The sequence below is a fragment of the Mus caroli genome, unplaced genomic scaffold (assembly GCF_978045245.1).
Source record: "Mus caroli unplaced genomic scaffold, Mus_caroli_1 scaffold_2, whole genome shotgun sequence".
Classification (NCBI taxonomy): Eukaryota; Metazoa; Chordata; class Mammalia; order Rodentia; family Muridae; genus Mus; species Mus caroli.
The window spans coordinates 159,969,203-159,980,153 of NW_028227257.1; positions in this window are offsets into that span (position 1 = coordinate 159,969,203).

A 10,951-nucleotide genomic window follows, 5' to 3' on the forward strand; every position below is an offset into this window, starting at 1 on the left:
ATAGAAGGAAAACATACTCAATCCAGGCCCTTTGTGCACCAACCTCAGTGTGAGGTGACTGCTGTTTTTGAGAGAGGGTCTCATATAATCTAAGTTGGCCTCCAGCTCAGTAGCTGAATTCCTAATCCTTCTGCCTTTACTTCTGAGTGCTGGAGTTACATAGGCCAACACATTCAGCCCAGCGTCATTTTAAAATGGGAACCATATTTATAGTATAGATTTTTTTAAATGATTCATCTATTTTCATTTTATGTGCATTGGTGTTTTGTCTGTATATGTGTGTGTGAGGGTGTTGGATACCCTGAAGCTTGACTTATAGCCAGTTGTGAGCTGCCTTGTGGGTGCTGGGAATTGAACCCTGGTCCTTTGGAAGAACAGCCAGTGATTCTCTTAATCTCTGAGTCATCTCTCCAGCCCAGTATAGACTTTGAATATTGGAAATTAATAATCATTCCAACCCTTCAACTCACTCTAGCAGACACCATACAAACAAAATTCTCAAATCACAAGATTTCGCCTATTTCCTTCCTTGGGTCCAGCTGAAAGAGGGCTGCAGGCCAAGGACCACTTCCAGCTCAGCCTTCATAAGTTCCCGCCCACTCTCTTCCCCTGTGTAACTCCCACCTTACAATATTTTACAATCGTGCCTCCAGCTGCAGTGGATTGCTTTTCCAATCCACCCCATACCTCATTATTTTTTATCTCCTGTGGTCTCAGCAGGCTGATTGCCTACATGCGGCCATAAGAAGACAGTGCTCAGAGTGAATCAAAAGGATGTCATGTTAAAATAAGCCCAAACTGTTTTCAAGTCCAAAGTTCAGGCAGTGCCGGTCTTAAGCACCCACTCTTAGAGAGCATGTGCGTGTTTCCAGTTCACTCAGCCCCTCCAGCCTGTGCCTCCCAGCTGTCGATATTGCCTTGTGTGTTGATCCCCAAAGCACTGCCCTGGCTTTTGGCTTGACTGAAATCTCTGCACAGAGAGAGGGAAGAATTTTATCCCCTCAGCTCAAAACCCCATATGTAAGGAGCGAGAGAACATGAAGGGACAGAGACAGTCCCTGCTCCCACTGTTAGGAGTCCCACAAGAGGACCAAACTACACAACTGTAACATATGTGCAGAGAACCTAGGCCAGTGCCATGCATGCTTTCTGGTTGATGGTTTAGTCTCTGAGCATCAGTAGGTCCAGGTTAGTTGATTCTGTAGGCTTTTCTTGTGGTGTTCTTGACCCTTCTGGCTCCTACAGTCCTCCCTCCCCCTGTTCCACAGGATTCCCCAAGCTCTGTCTAATGTTTGACTGTGGTCTTTGCATTTGTTTCCATCAGTTGCTGAATGGAGCCTCTCTGATGACAACTGGGCTGGGCACCGATCTATAAGTTTATCAGAATATCATTAGGAATATCACTTTATTTTTTTATTTTTGCCAATTATATTTGGTTTTATCCTAACTCTATAGGCTACCCAGTCTCTGGTGCTAACCCTCTAGGCAGCATCTTGCTCATGGCATGTGCCTCAAGCTGAACTAATGATTGGTTGGCCACTCCCACAATTTCCACATCACCTTTACTAGGTTTCTAGTCCATCCCCAAGGTGCACCTTGATTCCAGTTGTCTCTTCCAGTACTTTCTCCTTCCCCCTCCCCCAACCTGAACCCTCCTGCTACTGTACCCCACCATCCCTCCTTCACCCCCACCCCCACACCCCCGTGGATATTCTATTTCCCCTTCTCAATGAGATTCAAGTTCTGTCCCCTTAGCTTCTCCGGGTCTCTGGGTTGTAGCATGCTTATCCTTTCTTTACAGCCACTATCCACTTATAAGTGAGTAAATACCATGTTTGTCTTTGTGGGTCTGGGTTACCACACTCAATCACTCAGGATGATTTTTTTTTTCTAGTTGCATCAATTTCTGCAGTTGTTTTTAGCACCTTAGTAATGCTCCATTGTGGAAACATACCAGTTGAGGGACATTTCTTATATAACAACATGTTTTGAATCCTCAAGTGACTAACTTTTACTCAGATAAATAATACTAAACTTGTTTCAAGTTTCTGGCTATTATTAATAAATCTGCAGCATTTGGGAGATTTTTTTCTTGTTACTGGGTTGCTTTATCCAGCCTTAATACAAAGGGAAGTGCCTAGTCTTACTGAAACTATGCCAAGACTGGTTGATATCTATAGGAGTCCTACCCTTTTCTGAAAAGAAATGGAGGAGTGGAGAAATGGGGGAGGTGCAGGGAAAGAGGGAGGTACAGGGGAGGGACTGGGAGCAGAAGCAGGAGGGAAACTGTAGTCAGAGTATATATATTTTTTAAAATCACACATATGTATAATTTTTAAAAAATTTTTTAAAGGAAGGAAAGGAAGAATTGAAAAGAGTAGGGTTTTTGATACACACATTTTTCCTGGGCCTAACATGCCTGTGAGCACCACTCCTTGCCTTGTGAGAGCAGCTACCATGGTGTGGGAGTCTGCAGTGTGGCAGGTACTCACTTATACAGCAGCCCTTTGAGTTCTCAACACTACTCAGTCAAATTCGGGTAGAGGTCTGGCTGCTTCCATGCTGTGTAAAGGGGAAAATGAGTGTTTGAATGGTGTTTGTTCTGAATCCGGTGTGTTCAGTTGTCCTTATGGGCTTCACCTGCAGGTTCTCTCACTTCGGAAAAATCTTACTTCTAAGAAGCATAGCATTGAAAATCTTCAGGTGACTAGGCTTTATTCAGATGAATAATACTGACCAGAGTCCACATGACAAGCTTTAAGGCAAGTCTTAGACCCAAGACAGCTAGCTGTGGTGACATACCAAGTTCTTGTTTGCTGTTCACGGGAAGGGCAACTTCCCACCAGTTCCTGGAAAGGCAGGCCACATGAGTTTGAACCTGTGTTTCCTTTTGTGTAGACTGACCCCAATCCAAAACTCTTGAACTCAGGGTAATTTTTGTTTTGTTTTGTTTTGTTTTGTTTTGTTTTGTTTTTGTTTTGTTTTGTTTTTTGAGACAGGGTTTCTCTGTATAGCATTGGCTGTCCTGGAACTCACTCTGTAGACCAGGCTGGCCTCAAACTCAGAAATCCACCTGCCTCTGCCTCCCAAGTGCTGGGATTAAAGGCGTGCGCCACTGCCTGGCTTCAGGGTAACCTTAAAATGAGAGCCTTGCATAGTTGACCCCAAGTTCATGGCGCCATGACTGCTATCATACCTGTTCATACAACTGTTCATACCTCAGCTATGTCTTGTGTTTCTGCTCATAGTCCTGAACAATAGAGACATGTACTGCTATAGATGAGGCTACCAGGAACAGGGTCAGTCATTTTTCCAAATCTATATGACTATGAGGAAAAAAACCTCTGAACTTCAGAGCTTAGAAAATTTAGAGCTATCTACTTGTGATATGTTAGGAACACAAAGGAAAACAAGAACCTCAGGTTAGTATTATTTATCTGAGTAAAAGTTAGTCACTTGAGGATTCAAAACATGTTGTTATATAAGAAATAAGATTTTTTCCAAAATGAGAGCGCTTACTGAGAAGTGTGTAGAGAAAATGGAGAACATACAGAACTAAGATCATTTCAATATGTACTTTTTCCTTACTATGTAACTTGGCCATGCTTGTGATTGCTGGCTTGGACCACCTTCATGTGTAGTCTCAGTTTCCCATAGGACAGCTGACTTAAAATAAGACCTAGGTGGTACAAACCTCCCTCAGGAAAAACACTTTTATTCACAGTTCCATTTTCCACTAATCAAAGTGAGAATCACATAAAACATGCTTAGTCAGGGTTTCTATTCCTGCACAAACATCATGACCAAGAAGCAAAGTGGGGAGGAAAGGGTTTATTCGGCTTACACTTCCATACTGCTGTTCATCACCAAAGGAAGTCAGGACTGGAATTCAAGCAGGTCAGAAAGCAGGAGCTGATGCAGAGGCCATGGAGGGATGTTCTTTACTGGCTTGCTTAGCCTGCTCTCTTATAGAACCAAGACTGCCAGCCCAGAGATGGTCCCACCCACAAGGGGACCCCCCCTACCCCCCGTCACTAATTGAGAAAATGCCTTACAGCTTGATTTCATGGAGGTATTTCCTCAACTGAAGCTCCTTTCTCTGTGATAACTCCAGCTGTGTCAAGTTGACACAAAACTAGCCAGTACACCTGCTTGCCATGATGCCTACATGTACACACTGTACACTTACATTCCTATTTAAAATTCAAACAATTGTTTGATTCATGCTAATTATTATCTTAAAACAACCAGTGAGGCGGTTCAGCAAGTAAAATCACTTGCCAACAAACATGATAACCTAAATCCAGTTCCTGGGACCCACATAATCCCACAGGATGTTCTCTGACCATTCATGCATGTACACACACACACACACACACTAAATTTTTCTAAGTAGCAACCAAAATCTGGGTTAATAACTTTCATTTGGTTTAATAAAAATACCTAAGAGGAACAACTTAAGTAAGAAAGATTTCCTTTGGCTTATGACTTCAGAAGTTTTAGTCTGAACCTGGTCATTTTGAATAGGGCCTTTGGTGAGGTGGTTTATTATGTCAGAAGGGTACAGCAGGGTAAAATGCTCACCTCAGGACAGAAGCCCCCCAACCCTACCCCTGTGGCCTTCCTGCAGCTAGGCCCCATCTCCTACTACTCCATTTGCTATGTCTTATCAATGATCAACCCACTGATGATGTCAGAAGTCTCATGACGTACTCAACCTCTCAAAAGCTCAGGACCTGCTGACCAAGCCTTTCCCACAGGCAACATTTCAGGCCATTTTTAGACTCTTCCTACAATAGTTTTCCAAGCATGTAAGTATCAAAAGTTTGTCCAGTCTGCCATTCGATTGCTACATTCTAGAACATTCTCTCTCAAATTGTTCTCCATAGCTTTCTTGCTGCCAACACTGGTTTTGTAGATGTGGAGTAGATTCCATGTAACTCAGTCTGTTTAGCATCTTTAGTAACTGTAAACCTCTAGAACTGCTCATTGATGCTTCTATGGTTCTGAACGACTGACGTCAGAGCCACACTCAATGTTATCATATATTATCTCTCACAGCCACCCCTTCTCCACCCTCCACACTCATTACCACAGGTTATATAACTCAGGTGCCATTTCCCATTGTGAAAGATGTGAGCTGAGGTCTGGGGTAAGACCTCCTTAAGGTAATGCCTGCTCTTTTCTATTCTAATTCCCCAGCAGGAATATGGCTGAGCAGAGAGCCATTTTTATCCCATGGGCTTTGGCAGCCAGCACTGAGGCAGGATAGCATGTGCTATCTGGTAGGCCCAGAGCTCACTCACATGGACATAAGTTCACTTGTCAGCTGGACTACCCAAAGGGAACTGAGTTCTCCTTCCCAAAAGAAACTCTAGAGCAGTTATTCTCAACCTTCCTAATGCTGCAACCCTTTAATACAGTTCCTCATGTTGTGGCAACTCTCAATTATTTCCTTGCTACTTCATAACTGTAATTTTGCTACTGTTATGAATTGTGATGTGAATATCTGATGTGCAGGATATCTGATATGTGACCCCTGTGAAAGGGTCATTTGAACTCCAAAGGGATCTCAACCCAAACGTTAACAACTGCTGCTCTAGAAGCTGACATGGTAGGACAGTCTAGTGTTGACAGAGCAGGGAATTGTTCCAATAGATAGAGTCAGAACATCTGACTTTTGTGTGACTGCTGTTGAGAAGACAGCTGAGCTGAATTTTCAGGATCTTGGTTTAAAAAATATATATATATACCTGACGTCTGTAATGCCTTGAGGCCACCTTGGGCAGTAAGCACCTCTCAAGGACTAAACAGAAACAGAAGATCATCTGCTCACTCTTTCTCAGTGTATCTGCTTTCCTAGAAGCACCTGGGAATGGCTGGAACACAGCTAAGTGGTAAAAGCACTTGTGTGGGATTCTGGAGAAAAAGAAGAAGTAGGCTGTGTGTGGTCACATGAATAGTGCCTGGTGTTGGGCAGTCACTTCCCTCTGCCATCCAGCTTTCAAACAGCAGTGTACCATCCATCAAACAGCGAGGTAGTAACAACAAAGGGCAGAAAAAGTGAAGCTGTGGGTCAGGTAGAAGCACAGCCACACACACACACACACACACACACACACACTCAACCATGTGCCAGATGGGACCACTTCTTCCTTGTTAACTTTTATCCAGCAGTATTCCGACCTTTGAAACAGTATTTCCTGAGCAAAGAAAGCTGCTAATTGGCTGGTTTATATGCAAAACATTTGTATTAGCTGCAAGGACCTGGTCCTAAAGTGCTCTATCTTCTAGCCCAGTAGTTCTCAACCCTCCTAATGCTACAGCCCTTTACTACAGCTCCTCATGCTGTGGTGACCCCAACAGTAAAATTATATCCATTGTTACTTCATAAATGTAATTTTGCAACTGTTAGAAATCATAATCTAAATGTTTTCAGAGACAGAGGTTTGTCAAAGGGGTCTTGACCCACAGGTTGAGAACCACTGCTCTAGACAAATCACCAAATCCTTGGCTGGCCTTGTTTTCCTGAGTCGTTTTCTTGAGTCTCTCCTTCTCTGACCATACCACTCGGCTCTAAATGCTCTTGCCAGAATACTGTGCATGTGACTTTCCTGATAGCTTTAGAAGTCTTGGAGGGCAGGAATTGAGTTCCACTGCAGACAGTACACAGTCACTGGACAACAACATGCACAGTAGCCTGCATGGTGCTGCATGTTCTATGCTCTCCAGGTGGATGTACAGTGGGGAAGCCAAACTCTGAGACCAGAGCTGGGAATTTAAAGTATCCAAAGCTAGTGTCTCCTCTAGACAAAGTCCAGAATAACCAAGGGATGTAGCAAACTCCTTCACTACAATAGAGTATCATGCCCTGCCCTGTGGACTAAACCCTCAGCCAGCCTTCTATGCTCATAACCAAGATGGTCACATTTGTGCGTACTTTGTCCACTTCCTGACTCCTTGCTCTTTACAGGCATTGACAGTTCTCTCAAATGCTACTCCCTTGCAGAGTTCTCTCCCTGTCCCCTCTTGTCAGAGTACTTTATGTGGGGTTCATACAGTACTTTTATTGAGGTTTCCTTGGAGAAAGGGGAGAATGTGGGAGACTAAGACCTCAGGTAGATGGCATTGAAACTTTTCAGAGAACAAGTTCTCTGGAAAATTGTGGATATTGGAGGAAGGTGTCCCATAGGTCCATCAGAACATGGTAGTGCATAGCTTGTTCTATTCAGAAACAGGAACCACTAGATAATCTCAAGAATAAAACAGATGGTGTGGGAAGTGTAGACTAGCTCACACAAGGGGGAATGCCAGGCATGAAAGACAAGGCCAAGAAAGTTCCACATTCAGAAATCAGTAAAGAAAAAGAAAATGATTACAAGTTTTGAGAACTCTGTGTCATGATCAAGAAACAAAATCCAAGAATTCATGAAGTAGAAAAAGAAGCTGAGATTAAACCCAAAATCTATTCAATGAAATTGTAACAGACCATTTCCCAAATCTGGGCAAAGACATCTGTTGCAGGATATTTGATCACACCATGAACCCCGAGATTGTGTTATTTACTGGAACAACCTGTTTCTAGTTGTGGTGTGGCTCAACCCTAGCACACCTTTAATACAAGAGCTTCCTGTTTACTATAAACAGGACTAAATAAAGTCAGTTATAGGTCAAGAGGCAGAGCAAGCAACCAGATGACAGGTAGGGAACATAGGAAAAAAAAAAAACGTAGAGAGTGAGAGGATGTCAGGAGGACAGATAGAGAGGTGCATAGGAAGTAGAAGAGAGGGACATTTAGTTTGAGGGATTTTTGAGCCTTCATGGAGGAGAGTTTCCTTTTTGGGTGTCGGATGAGAAGGAAGGTCAGCTGGGATCTTTCTCTGCCTCTCAGAGCTAGCAGGTTTTCACCCTAGCATCTGGCTCCCAAATATTCATTAGTAAAATTGAACATTTGAGATTTTGTTAAAACAACAGATAACTAGAACTGCAAATGGGCATGATACGAAAAGAACATCTCTATTACACATTATAGTTCAAATGTTCAGATTGCAGAAGAAACAGGATTGAATTCTGTAAGAGAAAAACTACACTTCACTTAAAAACACAACCCCATCAGAACATCATCAGACCTCTTAGCAAAACCCCACAAAGCCAGGAAATCATAAATGACATATTTTAAGGCTTGAAAGTAAAGAACTGTCAAAAAAAGATTACTATAGCCATCAAAATTTTCTTTTAGAATCCACGGAGAAATAAAGACATTCCTAAGCATGCATAAACTAAAGCACTATTGATTTCTAGGCCCGTATTACAGAAGATACTTAAGACCATCCTGTTCCATCTTGCTTTCTGTTGCTGACATAAAACACTCTGACCAAAAGTAGCTGTCACAATCCATCATTGAGAGAAGTCAGAGCAGGAACTTAAGGCAGGAACTAAGAGCTAAGATCCATGGAAGAATCTTGCTGGCAAACTCTCAGGCTCAAGTATACCAAGCTTTTTATACAGTCTAGGATGTATACAGTCTAGGATGGTACCACCTAAAGTGGAGTGGGCCCTTCTGTATTAACAACCAAGAAAATCTCCTATAAACATGCCCAAAAGCTAATCTAACCTAGGCAATTCTTCAAACAAAGGTTTCCTCTCAGATGACTCTAGGCAGTGTCAAGTTAATAAAGTTAACCAGAATAAATCCTATACACAGAGAAGGGGGAAAAACCTATCCATAATCACATGATATTTGTTTTGCTTAGCAGTACTAGGGATTGAACCTAGGGATTCATGCATGAGAAGCAGATGTTCTTTACTACTTAATTCAGTGTCAATGAGCAGGGGGAGAGGAGAAGGGAAAGGGGGCTTTCAGAGCAGAAACCAGGAAAGGGGATAACATTTGAAATGTAAATATCTAATAAAAAAATAAAAATGTGTGGAGCATCCCTAGCCACCAGAGAAATGCAAAGACAGCAGCTTATGGAGTCAAGGAAGTAAACAGTAACAAATGTTAGTGAGGTTGTGAGGGCAGGGGAACACTTACACACTTCTGGGACTGTAAGTCAGTCTAGTCACCAGGGAGAACAGAGCAGAGATTTCTAAGAAACCAAACAAGGTTCTAAAAATACCAGCAGGATGGGGGTGGTACAATGGCTCAGTAAGAATGTCTCAGTGGTTAAGAGCACTAACTGCTCTTTCAGAGGACCCAGGTTCAATTCTCAACACCTACATGGCAACTCACAACTGTAGGTGACTGTGGTGTTAGGGGACCCAACACCCTCTTACCTTCAAAGGTTCTTCATGGATGTATTACACAGACATATGTGCAGGCAATATTAATAATTAAAAAAATAGGGGTAGGAGAGATGAGCCAGAAGCTAAAAGCACTGACTTCTCTTCTAGAGGACACAGGTTCGATTCCCAGCACCCACATGGAGTCTCACCATTTGTAACTCCAGTTCTGGGGATCTAATACCCGCTTCTACCCTACATTGGTACCAGGCTTGCATGGTGTATGGGAATACATGCAAGCAAAATACACATATACATAAAAAATAAACTAAACTTGGAACTACTATATGATCTAGTTGCACTGTTCCTGAGTATAGACTCAAGGGAATCAATGTCAGCATGTGATAGAGATAACTACATACCATGTTTGGTATGGTGGTGTTTACAATACATTGCCAATACAATCAGCCTAGGTGTTGAGCAACAGATAAATAGATAAAAAACTACGGTATATACTCACAATGGAGAGTTATTCAGCCACAAAAAGAACCAAAGCACACAATTATTTTATTTTTAGGTAAAGTGGATTCAACTAAAGGTCATCTATAGAAAATAAGTCAGGCTCAGACAGCTCCTGTGCATTGTTTTCTCTCATGGAAAACTAGAACAAAATGTTGCAGGATATTGGATCACACTGAAAACCCCAAGACTGTGTTGTTTACTGGAAAAACCTATTTTTAGTCATGGTTTTGCTCAGCCTTAACCCATACCTTTAATACCTCTGGTTGAAATACAGACAAGCCCTTAACACACACCTTTAATCCCAGACAATGAAGGTAAAGTTAATTTGTAGAAGGAAGCACCCATGTTTGAAAGTGATGCCCAATTGAGTGGCAGAAAAAGTAACGAATCAGAGAAAGTTTTGGCAGAATAGGATATGACCAACTCTCATGAGAACAAAGAGAAAAAAGAGGATACCTAAGAGAGAAGAGCATAGAGAGAGAGAGAAAAAAAAAAAAGGAGGGAAGGCAGATTTACTGAGAAACTAAAGTCTGTAGCAACTGGTGATGTTGGACCAGACCCTCACTCACAAAAACCATAGAGACTGCCATCGCTGTAAACCACAAGAGGATTTTTTTTTTATTGATCCAACATGTTGGGGGCCCTCCTCAGCATGCAGGCAAGAGGAGAGACCCCAAACAAAGAAACAACACACTTTTTATACATTGAAAGGGGCAGATTTAGGCAACAGGGCTAGCTGGCTCATTTTCATTGGTGTAGCAAGTAACCTTTTCAGGCATTGGTTGGTTTGCATAGGTTGACTAAGTAACCGGTTGGCCTAGTGATTCACTCTGCCTGCCCTTATGGTTTCTTCTCAGCAAAGCAGCAGTACATTTTGAACTTATGGGTCAGCTATTAACATCACAGCTATTAACGTCACAGCTATCGACAAGATCAGGGTGGTTTGTGGGGTTTTTTGTTTGTTTGTTTTTTGTTTTTGTTTTGTTTTGTTTTTTTCAAAATTCAGTGTGGGGCAGGGTAGGGGAAATTTTGGGGAACTGCTAATCTTGTTATGGTTATTTTTCTGAGAACAGCTCATTTTGTTTTGGCAGCTGTAGAGTTAGTCATTTTGACCACTATGTTTCTGAAAGTCCCTTCAGAGTGGAAGGGGCTAGGTGGTCTTGAACTTATTTTGGATTCTACAAAGAGAGAGAGAGAGAGAGAGAGA